Genomic DNA, 16747 nt, shown 5'->3' with positions numbered 1-16747 from the left:
TTCAGGGCTACTCAATAACCCTCTACCACCTCTCCCCCAAGCCCAAGCAGTGATGCGTACTACAAATCTTTTTTGTTAAAAAGGAAATGGATCCTTCTTTAGGCTATAACAAGATAGAGAAGCAGTGTAGCGCACTGGGCAAAGCTCCATCAATTATATCTTTCCTCCCAGTTATGCTCTCCAGAAAACAATTCCTCCTGTCTACCTACCCCAAAATTTTGTCATGAAGAGTCAATGAGATCATGCATGTAGGACACTAACTGATATACTGTGGTACAATTGAATGTAATGAACTTTGCTACTAGCAACAATGTAAAGATCCAGGACAATTCTGAGGGACTTATGAGAAAGAACGCTATCCACATCCAGAGAAAGATCTGTTGGAGAAGAAACTGTGAAACTGGATTTGACTCTCCCCTGATTGTAACAATGAAAATACTTAGCTCTTCCCTGATTGTGAAGATTTAAATTGTTAACTCATGTCTATTTTTAGATTTTAATCCCCATAAGTGTTTACACCCTACTTAAAGGTAAGTATGGAGACCTGCCCATTTAGATCTAATCACCAAAAGTGCAAATATCTCACTTAATCATGAAGTGGGAAGTCTGTGACCATGTGTGAGATAGTGCGTAATGAATCAGAATTGACTAACTGCCTTCTGGGCAGTCCTAGAACAGAGCATCAGCTGTGATTGATAGACTTGGAATTAGGGGAAGTGACACAAGAGAAAATGCCTTTAAAAGAGAGAGAGCTACACAGAGTTTGGGGGCATTATTCTTGGAGTGGAGTTCAACTTGGACTTCCACTTCTGCTGCTGGATGTCAATTCTTCATGCTTTCTAGTTGAGGCTGGTGAAGAGAGGCAGAAGGATCTGCTGACTGGACTGACTCTTGGTGAGTAAAAAGCTGACTCTTAACTGCTGGATTTTCTGAAGAAACTTACCAGGTCCTCAGCTGAAACTAATTCTCCCTGCCCAGAGGGGCCACAAGTAAATTGCTTAGTGCTCAGGCTAGATATCTTACCTTATCCTCTCTCTGATTTCTTGCTTCACTTTTTCTACATTTTGTAAATAAAGTGTAAAAATCTCTTTGGAATTAATTAAATTCCTGGTGACCAAACTCTTAAATAATCAAGTCCAACCCTTTAAAAAATCAGCCCCATTTCCCTTTTACAAAATACGGAAGAAAACAACTGCTTGATCACATGGTTTGATAGGGATATGATTGGGGATGTAGACTCTAAATGATCACCCTAATGCAAATATCAATAATATGGGATGTTACGGGTAAAATTTAGGTTTGAGACTGAAAATATATTTTTAGTTGTTACCAGGGATTTAAATTCTAAATCCCAATGAAATACTCAAGTCAGGATGGAATTTTATGGTGGTTTATTTACAATAGAAGGAAGAAATTAGGAATGAGAGAGAGAGGGGGAAGGGAAGAAGACCTGCTCTGGCCTGGTCTGAGCCAGGGGGAGTTCCAAGGCTTTAGCCAAGGGGCCTTCCCAGAAGATTAAATCCATCCAGGAGGCCTCCTCCAAGATGAGGGGCCTCCTCAGAGGCTGGTGCCTTCAGAAAGGTCAAGGGAAAGAGTCAGCCTTAACACTTACCACGTGGTTGTCTAAGGGAAGCAGTCTGAGGTCCCATAGCCCTCCAAGTCAAGTACCACCACTAAAGTCCTCACAGGAAGTGATGTGAAATATAAAGGCAGTTCTTTACATCACTTCCAGTGGCTCATATGTACCAATGGTGGCTTAAACTTGGCTTTGGACAGCCCAAGGGGTCAGTCAGTTGTTTCTGATTTGTTGCTTGCTAGCACACACGGGTCATAGATCTTCCCCCACACTAAATCCCTAAGTGGGGAGTGTATACATTCCTGGTTGCTAGAATTCTAAAGATTAAGCAGGGTGGAGTAAATCTAAAATTCACAGGAAATAGGTCTGGATCAATGACACATGTAAAACCCAGAGGAATTGTGTGTTGGCTAGGGGGGGTGGGGTGGGAGGAGGGGAGGGAAAGAACACGAATCTTGTAACCATGGAAAAATATTCTAAATTAATTCATTAAATAAAATTTTCCAGATTAAAAAAATGTACGAAGGGCTTTACAAACATCTTCTCATTCAATCAAATGTGAGAAAATGTTATTTTGTGACTGGTTTTCACTTGAAAATATGGTGTGATCTCGGGAAGATCCTCCTGTTAGCCCTCCAAATCCCATCACCATCTGCTTGCTGATAGCTGGAATTCCTTTCTTAAGGGCCAAGGAGAACTAGGTTTAGAAGGAAGATTCTATTCTGACCCCACTACCATCCCTTCCCCTCTTGGCAGAAGTGCCGGTGGAAATTTCCTTCCTTCAATGTTCTATGCCCTCTGGATCTTGAGAAAGGCAAGAAAAGGGAAATCTTTAATCTTGTAGACCAGGACAAAAAGAGAGGTCTAAGCCAATCAATTTCTCTTGGTGAAAGCCTCACTCGGTTACAGATACTTAGTCATTATTTCTTCTAACAAGGTGTCACCAATGGGTATATCCACAACCTCCAAAGGGAGATATTTTCAAAAGTCTACAAATGGCAGAATCAGGAATCAGGATTCCTGACTCCAAATCTAGTATATTCTTTCCCTTCTAATATGCTGCTTCCAGGCAAGCTTAGCAAAGGAAGGAATCAGTCCATGGGGAGAAGGAATTGCTTCCTGGAGGGAGACATCAAGAGCCTGTGACCCATACCTACCAAAATTAACAAAACCAGGAAACTGGTCTTTGACTCATTTGGAACAGGCAGATCCCATCACAATTCAGATCCCATTATGGGCTCATAGTTGAGCAAGCAACCTCTTTAATCCTAGAAATTTACCTCATCTTGATCAATTCAAACCCAGTGGTTCAAGTCCGCCTGTTCCTTGGTACTCTGGCTGTGGATCAGGATGTCACAAAGTCATTCGGGATACTTTTGAACTCTTCCAAAAACCCTTCCCTGCACTTACCCTACCCCCAAATGACCTCTCGCTTTCCCAACTTCTAGACAGGATAGCTAGGTGATACAGTGGATAGAACCCTGGGCTCAAAACCAGGAAAAGTCATCTTCTTAAGTTCAAATCTGACCCCAGACATAACTAGCTGTGTGACCCTAGACAAGTCACTTAACTCTATTTGCCTCAGTTTCCTCACCTGTAAAATGAGCTAGAGAAGGAAATGGCAAACCACTTCAGTATCTTTGCCAAGAACCCCCCCCCCCAAATGACTTAAAATAGTCCTTTGGCTTATTTCTAATTGCACATATTTAATTATCCTTACTAGACTATAAGTTGAATACAAAGACAACTTCTTGTTTGTTCCCAGTGCCTAGCATAGTATTGTATATTTAGTATTTATTAATATTTTTATATTTATATGTTTATGTATATTTACATTTATTTCATTGATTCATTTGTTTGTTTCTTTATTTAATATGTATATCACATATACTAAATTAACATCTATTGAATCCCTCAATGATCTCTGGCTCATACAGGTATAGAAGGGACATGGGAATTTGAGGCTCAGTCCAATGGAGTCACTACCATGAACACCTTCCAAGCTTTGAAGTGACTTAGCACCATTAGAGAGGAAACAGCCCTATTAGGTCGTCCTACACAGAAGGCCACAATAAGATAATTTCTTCCAAACTTGTGACTGCAGTTTTTCATCTGCCATTTCAGATTTTCCAAAGCTTGCGTCCTCGCGCAGCCAGTGTCCCACATACTCAGGATCAGCGCTTTCGGGAATATCTATCTCCCTCTCCACCCTTTTAAAAATAAACCCTCACCTTCTCTTTTACAATCAGTCTGATAACTTAAGCATCAGTTTGAAGGCAGAAGAGTGGTAAGGGCTGGGCAACTGGGACTCTGTGACCTGTCCAGGGTCCCAGACAGAAAGTATCTGAAGATAAATTTGAACCCAGGACATCTGGTCTTCAGACCTGGTTCTCTATCCATTGAGCCACCCAGCTGCCCCTCTCCATCTCCTTTTAGTGGGGACGATGCCTCCTGGCTTCTTGGATATTTAATTTGGTGTTGCTACGGTATCATGCACTTCCTGGCAGTTCTAGCTGTGGTCTATTTTAACTGTTCAGTGCTGTGTCTCTTGGCTGGGGTTGGCTTTATTAATTAGAATATAATCACTTAAAATGGCAACAGCTTAGCGTTTGTGCATGAATCATTATTTAGCTGGTGGCACCCAGAGTTCCCGAGGCTTGGGGGAGCCCTTGCTGAATTTGCTTAAGGAGCCTCGTTTCGCTCAAGATGGTGGTTATACAGAAACTATCACTGACCTCCAGAACTTTGTCAGCTGAACATGGTCCTTGGGGTCTCTGGAAATAGCAACTCTGGGGGCAGCTATGTAGCAAAAAGGATGGAGTGCCAGGCCTGTGTGACCCTGGGCCAGTCACTTAACCCCAACCACCTACCCCTTACCACTCTTCTGCCTTACAATTGTCCCATATATTGATTCTAAGATAGAAGATAAGAGTTTAAAATTTTTTTAAAAAGAAAGAAATAACAACTCTGAGTAGACTTGTTGGGATGAATCCCATTGGGCTAACTTGGATGAAACCTTGAGGATGCCAGCTTGGCAATGACTTCTGCTCTTCTTTTTATTCTTAGAGTTTAGCACAGAGCCTGGCACGCAGTAGGTGCTCAATGAATGCTTATTGACTGACTTTGGATGCAATCTTTAAACAGAAACTTTAACAAGGCCAGAGTCCCATTCTGAGCACATTTTGAGATTTGTTCCATGGAACTATTTAATACTCAGGGGAAAGACCAAACTGGGCATTACAGGAGCCATTTTCTCGGTCTTCATGGAATTGGGATGTCAGAAAGTCATGGGATAGAGGAGCCTTGAAGGCAAGGTCATTTTGTTTTTGTGGAGGTGTCCTAATCAATGCTGGGAAAAGATCAGAGGTCCAGAGTGGGACTTCTGAGGACATCTGGTTAAGTGACTTGCCCGAGGTTACCCACCTAGTATTAAGTGTAGGATTGAAACCCAGTTTCTCAGACTCCTTTCCAGGTTATCATGCTGCCTCTCCAGCTTTCGAGATAGGGAATCTAAGTAAAAGGACAGCCCCAATTGCTTCAAACTAATTTCAACTTAGTTCTATTTAATTCATTTCCAGTTTCCATGGTATTTAATAATTGTTTATTTTGTTGAACCCATTTCTGCGTGTGGACACAGAGTAGATAATGATAATAGCTAGTATTTACTTTTTTACATGTAGATTTAATTTTAAACCATTTTCTTTTTTTTTTAAACCCCCACCTTCTGTCTTAAAATCAATACTGTGTATTGGCTCCAAAGCAGAAGATGGTAAGGGCTAAGCAATGGGGGTCAAGTGACTTGCCCAGGGTCACCCAGCTGGGAAGTGTCTGGGGCCATATTTGAACCCAGGACCTCCTGTCTCTAGGCCTGGATCTCAATCCACTGAGCCACCCATCTGCCCCCTATCATTCCCATTTTACAGAGTAGAAACTGAGGTCCCAAGAGTTTAAGGGTGATCTAGGATCACACTGCTGCCAAGTGGCTGAGGCAGGATTTGAGTTTGGTTATCTCTACTCTCAATTACCCTCTGCTCTGCAACCTAGATGATATGACCCCCTCCTTCTAAGCAGCTCGTGGTCTGGTTTTAGAAATAAGACTTTATAATAATCACTTGAAACCCTGGACCAATCGTATCAGGCAGCCTATACTAAGTATAGTATTGTAGATTCTTGCTCCGGTATAGGGGTTGGCTCAGATGATTTCTCAGGTCTCTTCCAGCTCAGAACTTCCTCTGTGGAAATGCCCTGAGGACACCCTTAGGTATCCAGATGAGGACAACATTGCTGTATTTGTGTGCCTCTAAGTTTGGTTATGAAAGAAAGGCCCAAGGGGGAGGATGTACTTTGGGATTCTTGGGCATCAAGAGCAGCAAGACAAAGTGGCCATTGTGGATTTTAATAACATTTATAAAGCATCCACCCCATGCTAGTGTGTGTGTGTGTGTGTGTGTGTGTGTGTGTGTGTGACAGTAACATTTGTCCCTGGAAGGAATTACATATCTACTTTAGGTAGGTCAACAAAGGTCAACAGAGGAGGGAAAGTGGGCCAGAACTGGGCTCTGAGAACTCAGGACAAAGCTGGGTAGAGGGTGCTCCTCTCAGTGGACTATAGTATGAAATTAGTCAGAGGGGGTGAGATGAACTCATCTTAAGCCAGGAGGGGTGAGATGGACTTGTCTAAAGTCAAAGGGGGTTAGATGGACTCGTCTAAAGCCAGGAGGGGTGAGATGGACTCAGGGAAGAGGTTAGATGGACTCATCTAAAGCCAGAGGAGATGAGATGGACCTGTCTAAAGTCAAAGGGGGTGAGATGGACTCATCTTAAGCCAGGAGGGGTGAGATGGACTCATAGAGGAGGTTAAAAGGACTCATCTAAAGCCTGAGGAGATGAGATAGACTTGTCTAAAGTCAAAGGGGGTGAGATGGACTCATCTAAAGCCAGAGGAGATGAGATGGACTCAAAGAGGGGGGTGAAATGGATTCATTTAAAGCCAGAAGGATGTGATGGCCTCACTAACAGTCAAAGGGGGTGAGATGGACTCACCTACCCAAGGCAAGAATTTCCTGGACAACAATGGGAGAACAACTCTTCAGTAACTATGGCTTTCTGGAGAGTAACTTCCTGTTGTCCATTGTTAGGTTAAAATGAACCTATGTGGAGACAATCTTTAAAGTAATGGTTTGTTGGAAAGAGGAAAATAGGCACTTTCAAAATATACGCCTGCATAAAGGCAATCTTTGTGGGACTACAAAAAGGGATTGAAATTCAGTTCCCTTCATACAGTTTTAAAAGGATTAAATATTTATACTATTCTAAAAAAAAAAAGCTAACCATTACATTATGTCTCCTGTCCTAAAAATATCTAGCCAATAGTTTATTTTTTTGGTAATTTCTGTTCTTAGCCAACAGGACGTGAGTTGGAGCTCATTTTTACTGAGAGTTCAGCACTTTGCTTTTTGGTACTTACATAGCGATGAGAGTAGAGGAAATGGTGGTTGGCTCCACATGTGGCAAGGACAGTTATCCTTGAGTGGGGCTTGAAGGGAGATAAAAATCAACAGTTCCAGTCTCTTCTCCCTTCACTCTTCTCCAAAGTATTAGACTTTGAGGAGGGGAAATAGGAAGTTGGGGTCCAGCTCACCATTCTACTTTCTTCAGAGAGTGGGGGTAAGGGCTGCCTAAAATATTATTCTATTTGCTCCATTAAATATTAGTTTAGGGAATATGATTAAGTTCCATCCAATTTTTGATCACTTGGTCATATCAGGGGGGAAAGGGGCATACCACGTTCTACATTCAAGGTTTGATCTTTTCTCCACCTTGTTCTTGTTCCACAATAGAAAATAACAAAGAAACCCATTAATCCAAACCATAACCAAGCAGAAATCAAAGAAATATATGTAGGATAGTGTATAGTAGATAAGACAAAATGAAGGAGCTTCACCATTGGGAGGGAAATAACTTAGCTCAACCAAGAGAGAGTATCCTTGATTTTACCCAGAAGGAAACTCCTCAGAGTCTCTAGAGTAGCAAGCTAGGAATAGGGACACGATAGAGACCGCCGGCTCCCCTCGTGCCTCGACAGTCTTTTCCTTCGGCAACCTGAAACGAAGTTGGCCTCTTCTAACTTCTACACTCAAAGAAGGCTCTTGCTTGGAGAGTCCCAGAAAGGAACAGGACAGGGACTTCATTTCCACTAATATGGAGAGAGTTCCACACCAATGGACTCTGGGACAGAGGTTACCCATTCATACAACACTCTTTTTCTTGAACAGTTTCCAAAATATTTTTGAGACCTTTAGTTGTAATTCTTGAGACACCATTAAGGTATGTCCTTAATGGCCATTTTCCATTTCCAGTTTGGTTTATCCAAAGTCCTATGCCAAGGATCTTCAGTGATGTTACATACTTTATCACCAGGTGCAAGTTTCAAGGATGCTATAGTCTGGATTCTGGCTTGCTGATGTAAAGGGTGAAATTATGGCTGAGACTGAAAATATAATTAATTTAGGTCGCCAAGGATTATATTTATAAAAATATTAATGAAAAAACCAAATAATAAAATACCCAAATCAGCTGCCAAATTTTATGGTGATTTAATTGATATAGTAGAGAAGATTAAGAAGGGAGAAGGAAAGGGTGAAGGATTCTCCCCCTGCCTGGCTGGTACCAGGCAGGAAGAGAAAGTAAGGGTTTGGAGTGTGAAGGAGGAAGGAATCAACCTGAACTCCAAAAGGGGCTCAGCTGAGATGCCTGAACCTGAATCAGGTCAAGGACAAAACACACTGCCAAAACCCGGACAAATAACTGCCACCGCTCCCAAGATGTTGGAACGCTTAGTGCGCTGCCAGCCAGAGTCACCTCTCCAGGGAAAAAGTAAGGGACAGGAAGTGTCATGCCTTATATGGACGTTTTTACATCACTTTTCTGTGTCTCATCTGTACCAATGAGGACTTAACTTGACTTAGGACAGCCCAGACGTCTGTCCTTTTTCTGCACATGTCTGTTGAAGGCCATCTCCTCAGATAATTAAAACCTGAGTTTGATATAGACCTTCAAAATCTTGTTAAACTAAGAAGGGAGGAGAAATGTAGTTTCCAAGACCTGATTCTGTTATTCCAAGTATCTCCATTGTTACTGATCAGGAAATAGTTAAATCACATCTTCTAAAGAATGGTCTGATTAGGGTGGAATTGTTTTAAAATTCACACTGATCAGGCAAAGAATTTGCACCCCAACTTCCAGAGTGGCTTATGACAAAAACGTCTCCAAAGGACCCTTGGAAAAGTGGGAGTGAATTCATTCTATGTTCAGTGTGGATTTTAAGAAGCTGATGATTTAGGAGAGAAACTCCAGGGAATTGCTTCTGCAGAGATTAAGGGACTTATTTAGAGGCCTATGACTAGCAAAAGTCAAAGGCAGGATTTGGATAATCAGATCATAGATTTAAGGCTAGAAGGGGCTTTAGAGGCTATCATGGTCAACTTCCTCATGGCCCCCAAAATCAAGGTTACTTACCCAAGGTCCCACAGCTAGTAAGTGTTGGACTCAGAATTTGAACTCAGTACTTCCTGACCACAAATTAAACATCTATCCATGGTAGCCCCCTAATCTAGGACTTCCTGGTTCTAAGTCTCTCATTATCCATTAGACCAGGTTGCCTTTAGGAACTCCTTTATACCAAAACAAATTCCACCCCCAATAGGAAGCAGGAATTAAAGGTAGCTAGGGATCTGTAGAATAAATAGTGTAATTATATTTTTGCCTGTCATAAAAATAGGTAATTTTATAAGTGGAATTAAAGAAAGTTTTATTCATGCTTTTTTGGTTATCATTTATTTTCTGGTCCATCTCATCCTACCTCTTTTGCCCCTAAGTCTTCCTTAAAGCCAGTGCAGTGGCTCTATCTCAAGAGTATGCACCATCCTGAAACACCCTGAGCTCTTGCTTCTCTCAAAAGTGTGTCACATCAAAATGTGTCATCATTCCAATTAAATTTAAATTTCTCATTTAAAGAGCATACTGGACTGAAATCATCTTTCTCTTTAGTTAGTTAAGTCAACAGTTTGAGTTACTAGTAGAAATTGGTTTTCCCATCACTTGCCCAATAAAAGAACAAAAAGCAATTATAAATAAATGCAAATATGATGAAAAAAAAACCCTCTTACTTTCTTTCTTAGAATCAATGCTAAGTATCAGTTCCAAGGTAGAAGAGCAGTAAAGGTTAGGCAGCTGGGGTTAAGTGACTTGCCCAGGGTCACACAGCCAGGAAGGGTCTGGGGTCATATTTGGATGCAGGACCTCCCATTTATAGGCCTGGCTCTCTATCCACTGAGCCACCTAACTGTCCCTACACCTCTGATTTTTAAAATTAGGGTTAAGGAAGAGGACGCAATGTGTTCTTGGTCCATTTATTTGGGAGTTTCTTTGAATTAGTGAATCACGGTATTGACGCCCTACGGCTAAATGAGAACTAACTTACAACTTTAAAAAAATAGTTCAAGAAAAATTCATCAAGAAGAGAATTCAGCTGTCCAGCCAGCTTGATGCTGTTCCAGCTCTAGGCCAAGATTCCATAAATCGAAGTCAGCATTGTCTGGGCTCGTACCTTGACCAGGCGTGTTCTGCTTCCGGACCAGCTTGCGGGGCTTCCCTCAAGTGTGGAGAAGTTCGCTTCTGGCTTCTTCAAGAAGCCTTTGGCAGTCCGCCTCATCTTCCGCCTTCCCATTTCTCTTGTCCATCTCTGGGGCGTGGTCTCCCCATAGCCTAGGGGCGCCTCGCAAATGGGAACTGCTTTGCCTCTCTTTTTCTCCCGGGCACGGAGCACGGTGTCCAGCACAGACATTTTCTTCTTTCTCTTGACCACAGAGAGCTTAATAAAGGTGAGCCGACTGAGCCACGGAGACCCTCCAACTCATGACTATTCTGCTCTTGGAGAAAATCTTTGACAGAAAAAGTTTGGCCCCCCAAACACCCGAGAATCCCATCCAACGCTGTGGCTGGCCCCGGGGGCCACACTGGGCGGGGGATGTAGGTCAGTCTCAGCGGCTGTCTTTGGCGGGGGAATTTAGGCAGGGCTTGATGGAGGGGCTGGAACGGTTTTGGTTTCCAAGAACTCTGGCTTTCTGTGTGTGTGTGTGTGTGTGTGTGTGTGTGTGTGTGTGTGTGTAAGGAAGAGAGACAGAGACAAAGAGAGACAGAGACAGAGAGACAGACAGAAAGATAGAGAAGAGAGACAAAGACAGAGAGACAGAAAGACAGAACCAGAGAGACAGAGGGAAACAAAGAGAGACAGAGAAGTAAGAGAGACACAGGGAGACAAGACAGAAAATCAGAGAGAGACATCCAGAGAGAGCCAGAGATAGGGAGAGACAAAGAGACAGACAGACAGACAGAGAGACAGAGAAGTAAGAGAGACAGAGACAGAGACACAGAGACAGAAAGAGGGAGAGAGAGAGAGAGAGCAGGGGGAGAGACAGACGGAAATAGGGAGAGAAATGGGGGTAGGGGAGACAGAGACAGAGAAAGAGAGCACACATAAAGGATAGAGGAGAGGGTCTTCGAAGAAACAAGAAAAAGGAAGGCAGGGGCACAGTACACAGAAAGTTCTGGGAATTTTTAGTCATTTAGAGACGGGTCACCATTTTATGCAGAAGAGGAAGTTTTACTACTGCATTACACTCCTCACATTTCTACGGGAGGCTTCAAAACATTCTCTTTACAAACCCATCAAAAAGACAATACAAACTTTATTTTTAAAAATCCATATCCATAAGCATTTCATAAGTACTGATATGGTCAAATGTGAAAATAAAATGATTTGCTAATAGTTTCACTTATGTATATTTTATGGTGAATATTCTAAACACTTTTTAGCTCAAAAAAAGTTTTACTGATGCTTTTTAAAAATATCAATTCATGGGGGCAACTGGGTAGCTCAGTGGATTGAGAGCCAGGCCTAGAGATAGAAGATCCTGGGTTCAAATTTGTCCTTAGACACTTCCCAGCTGTGTGACCCTGGGCAAGTCACAACCCCCATTGCCTAGCCCGTACCACTCTTCTGCCTTGGAACCAATTCACAGCATTTATTCCAAGATGGAAGGTGAGGGTTTAAAAAATAAAAAAAATTAAATTAAAATAAAAATGTCAAGTCATTTCCCAATAGTCACCCGTTTTGCTGTACCTCCTCCAAAGGAAGAAAGACAGTTAAACAAAACTGACCATGAAAACAACAGCGTCTGACAATGGAGGCATGCTGTTTGCTATTTTATAGATGAGGCACAGAGGAAAAAGAATGTGGAGGTCACACAGCTAAAGTCACAGGCAGGGCTAGAACTTAGGGTCACTCCATTCCAAGGTCAGCATTCTTCCCACCCTGCACTTCTGCCCTTGCTAAGCCTATTCAAATCAACAAATACACTTTGGAAGGGCAAGTAGATAGCATGGGACTGGAGTCTAGGAGGAACTGGGTTCAAATCTGGCCTCAGATACATCCTAGCTGTGTGGCCCTGGGCAACTCACTTAGCCTTGCTCATCTAGCCCTTGACCCTCTTTTTCTGTCTTAGAAGAATTCTTTAAAGCCCAAAGGTCAGGATTAAAAAAAAAAGCACCAAACCCAAATACACTTGGGGCACACAGAGCACCATCAGGGCAATGATGCAAAGTCAGGGAACAGATGGCACGTGCTGCCCTCCTTCTTACAGCTTCCCAGGTACCTGAAGAGTTCAGTAAATAAATGTCTTCAGTGATCATTTGACTGCTCACTTAAGCCAGAAGCCCAGAGACATTTCTCTGCCTTCTCTCCACTGTTACGAAGAGGTAGCTGAGAATTTCCAAAGAGGGCAAGTTAACCCAGCATGAAGGTAAACAGCTTGGAAACCTGCCATTGTTTATAGTGATGCCATTTTTCAAATCTAAGCTACTACGTGGGAAGAGAGGCAAGTTGTCCAATCTGCTTGCTGTTCTATTAATATATGTATCCACACGCACGTCCTTTCATTCTCATTTTAAAAAATCCTTACCGTCTGTCTTCATGGCAATTCTAAGACCTAAGAGTGGCAAGAGCTAAGCAATCAGGGTTAAGTGACTTGCCCAGGGTCACACAGCTAGGAAGTGTCTGAGGCCAGATTTGAACCTATGGAGTCCAATTTCTCTATACTGTTCCTTTCCTCTGTTGCCTTTACTTTAGTCTTTCTCTCTCAGATCCCCTACATGACCACCTTAAATGGCCAAGCTCATGAGTATGGAAAGGGTATATGAACAGGCAGCCATCATTCTAATCTGTTATCATCCATGTGGTGTCAGTGGGACAAGTACTGGGAAGGCAAAAAATTCACACCTTGCAAGGAAGGAGATACCATGGATTATGTAACTCATTCCTGGGGCAATGTGAACCCAGGACCATACCTGGACACACCCACACCGACTAGGAGAAAGTGGTATATTTCCTACTCAACAATGTTAAAGGGCTTGAATTAAAATTTTAAAAATACAAACACTATGGATTTTACCAAACCCTTATCTTCATGAATAGGCAGTTTTCAGATGAAGAAATCAAAACTATCAATAATCATATGAAAAAATGTTCTAAATCCCTCTTGATTAGAGAAATGCAAATTAAAATAATTCTGAGGGCCCACCTCACACCTAGCAGATTGGCCAATTGAGTAGTAAAGTAATAAATGCTGGAGGGGATGTGGCAAAATTGGGACACTAATGCATTGCTGGTGGAGTTGTGAATGGATTCCACCATTTTGGAGGGCAATTTGAAACAATGCCCAAAAGGCCATAAAAGAATACATACCTTTTGATTGTATAATTGCAAATCTGTTACCCCCCCCCCCAAAAAAAACTATATAATGACTTCCTGTCATTACATACTTCCTGTAGATAGAAGAAGATAAAGGGAGTGGGCATTGAGGCTCCTTCTCTTTTTTTGGCATGATGTAGAATCAGCAGTGATGGTGGTGAGTGGGGATTTTGAAAATGGCTAACCAGCCACGGGCACATGGTTTTTATTTCATATTCTCTTTATTCCTTGATTTCTAATGATCATTTAATAAACCTCATAAAATATATTTTTATTATTTGAGATAAAATTTAAAATTTTACAGTTGAGATTTAATTTTAATTTTTTACATGATCCAGCCATACCACTACTAGGTCTGTATCCCAGAGTTAAAAAAAAAAGGGAAAGGACTGGTTTATACAAAAATATTTATAGCTGCAGACTTTTTGTGGTAGAAAAGAATTGAAAACTAAATGAATGTCCATCAATTAGGGAATGACTGAACAAATTGTGGTATGTGATGGTGATGGAATGCTGTTGTGCTGTAAGAAATGATAAACAGGATGATTTCAGAAAGAGCTAGAAAGACCTCCATGAACTGATGCAGAGTGAAATGAGCAGAACCAGGAAAACATTGTTCATAGTTAAGGGCAATGTGTGAAACAATCAAATGAGATAAGATTTTGCTCTCATCAGCAATACAATGATCTAGGACAATTCTGAGGTTATGACAAAGAATAGTATCCACCTCTAGAGAAAGAACTGTTGGAGTAAGAATGCAGATGAAAACATATGATTTATCACTTGTTTATTTGGCTTTTTGTTTTGGGGTTTGGGTTTTCTAGGATTTTTCACTTACAAAAACGAATAATATGGAAATATGTTTTGTGTGATAGCACATGTATAACCCAGACTGAATTGCCTGTCAAATCTGGGAGGGAGGAGGGAAGAAGGGAGGGAGACAACATGATTTGAACACTGCTACCTCAGTGCCACTCGCTGTGGATTCTTGCAAGGAGAGTTCAGCTTTTTATGACTTTTAGTTTACAAAATATTTTGAGGTAGATAATCCACATATAACTTCTTAAAGAGGGTAGAACTGAGTGATTTAGAGTCAAAACTGAAACCCAGTTCTCTTGTCATCAAGCTGTCTCCCACTGATCTGACAAAGACTTCAGAACCTGCGACACTTGCTACAGGAGCTGCAATTAAGGAATCCTCCCTTTTAGTTTTTGTTTTCTTATAGTTGTGGCACATGATTGTGATGGAATACTACTGTGCCATAAGAGATGACAAGCAGGTTAAATTAAAAAAAAAAAGGTTAAAAAAAAACATGGAAAGGCCAACATAAAGAGGGAAATGAGCAGAACCAAAAGAGTATTCTAACAACAGCAACAGAAATATTGTTTGAAGAATTTGTGTCTACCTCCAAAGAATTGATAGGACCAAGCAGGATATAGTTTTACTGGAGCACATATCTTTGTGTCAAATGGTGTCTTCTCTTCTGTGGGGAGGGGAAGGAGGAAGAGATGGTTACCTGGGAATTTTAATGCAACAATCAAATTTAAAATTAAAAAAGCCTAACCAAACTCTAGATAGGGCTGAGAGGACGATGTTATAATTGACCACTTATTTCTGAACTTTGGCTAAGTCTGATTGCTTTATGTGGTTAAAAGAAAAAAAAAGGAATAAAAGGTTAGGAGCCAAGTTGCAAATTCTGAATGTTTTGGCTGTGTTCAAATGACTCCTATTTCTCATTGCTGGGGGCAACTTCACTTGCCCACAATGTTGATGTTTCTTATAAAAAGAACTGTTCATTTTCAGCCAGTTTAGTGGTTGTAAGTCTCGTGTTGTCTTTAGAATTTGCTTAGACTCTTCTCACTTCCACCTCTCCTGCCTCAGATCATGCGCAAAGGTGCCTTGGCTCCAATAAAGTATCAGGGTTGGCAGGCCCAATGCCAAGCTGGAAAGGCTCAGAAACAAGGTCTAGTGATGGATCGATTGTATGTGTCATAGGTGGCCCTCCAGCGAAGGAGGTAGAAGCTCATCTCCAGGTTGGTGTCAGGAGGATGACATTTTCAACCCCAACAGCTATCGGCTCCCCCACATCTCAGAGGCGCTGTGGAGAAACGCCACTCTCTGAAGTCCTAGAAAGAGTCTGATTAAATGAGGGGATTGATGGCGGCTGTCATCACCCAGAAAGTGGACATACGGGTTTTCATCCCCTGTGAAGAGCTTCTTTTGCACCAGGCGAGGAGTCTGACACGAGGACGGGATGCCAATCTAGTCATCTGCTCGGGAGGCGAGCCTTTGCCTTCTTCATACCCCAGGGCAACGGCAAATGCTGGCTGACCGGCTGGGGTGGGCCATGCACTCCCTCCCTCCAAATAGGGCTAGGACTGACTTGGGGGGCCCTCAGCACCTTCTTTCAGCCTCTAGATGCAGTTGCCCCGGGGCCAGTAGGCAGGAGGGGTCAGAAGAGGGATTTGAATCCCGGCCGTCCTGGTTCCAGGATCAGCCGTGCTAGGACTAAGTTCACATTGATTCGAAAGGCAAAGCTGATTTATGGACGTGATTTCTTTTCTTTCTTTTTTTTATTTAAACATTATTTTATTTGGTCGTTTTCATACATTGTTCATTGGAAACAAAGATTGTTTTCTTTTCCTCCCCTCCCCCCCTCCCCCACCCCCGCCTTTCCCTCTCCCATAGCCGACGCATGATTCCACTGGTTATCACATGTGTTCTTGACTCGAACCCATTTCCCTGTTGTTGGAGTTTGCATTATAGTGTTCATTTAGAGTCTCTCCTCAGTCTTATCTCCTCCAACCCTGTGGTCAAGCAGTTGCTTTTCATCGGTGTTTTTACTCCCACAGTTTATCCTCTGCTTGTGGATAGTGTTTTTTATATCCCTGCAGATTGTTCAGGGAAATTGCATTGATACTAATGGAGAAGTCCATCACCTTCGATTATACCACAGTGTATTAGTCTCTGTGTACAATGTTCTCCTGGTTCTGCTCCTTTCGCTCTGCATCACTTCCTGGAGGTTGTTCCAGTCTCCATGGAATTCCTCCACTTTATTATTCCTTTCAGCACAATAGTATTCCATCACCAACAGATACCATCATTTGCTCAGCCATTCCCCAATTGAAGGGCATTCCTTCATTTTCCAATTTTTGGCCACCACAAAGAGCGCAGCTATGAATATTCTTGTACAAGTCTTTTTGTCCATTATCTCTTTGGGGTACAGACCCAGCAGTGCTATGGCTGGGTCAAAGGGCATATGGACGTGATTTCTAAATGAAGCCGCTACTTGGGAACAGGCGATTGTGGGATGCGTAAAATACATGAAGCCATTTATGCAGATAGACTCAAATCAGTGGTGG

This window comes from Monodelphis domestica, chromosome 7, assembly GCF_027887165.1.
Source record: "Monodelphis domestica isolate mMonDom1 chromosome 7, mMonDom1.pri, whole genome shotgun sequence".
In the NCBI taxonomy this organism is placed as follows: domain Eukaryota; kingdom Metazoa; phylum Chordata; class Mammalia; order Didelphimorphia; family Didelphidae; genus Monodelphis; species Monodelphis domestica.
The sequence above is the reverse complement of the archived record's forward strand: the minus strand, read 5'-3'. Positions refer to the sequence as shown.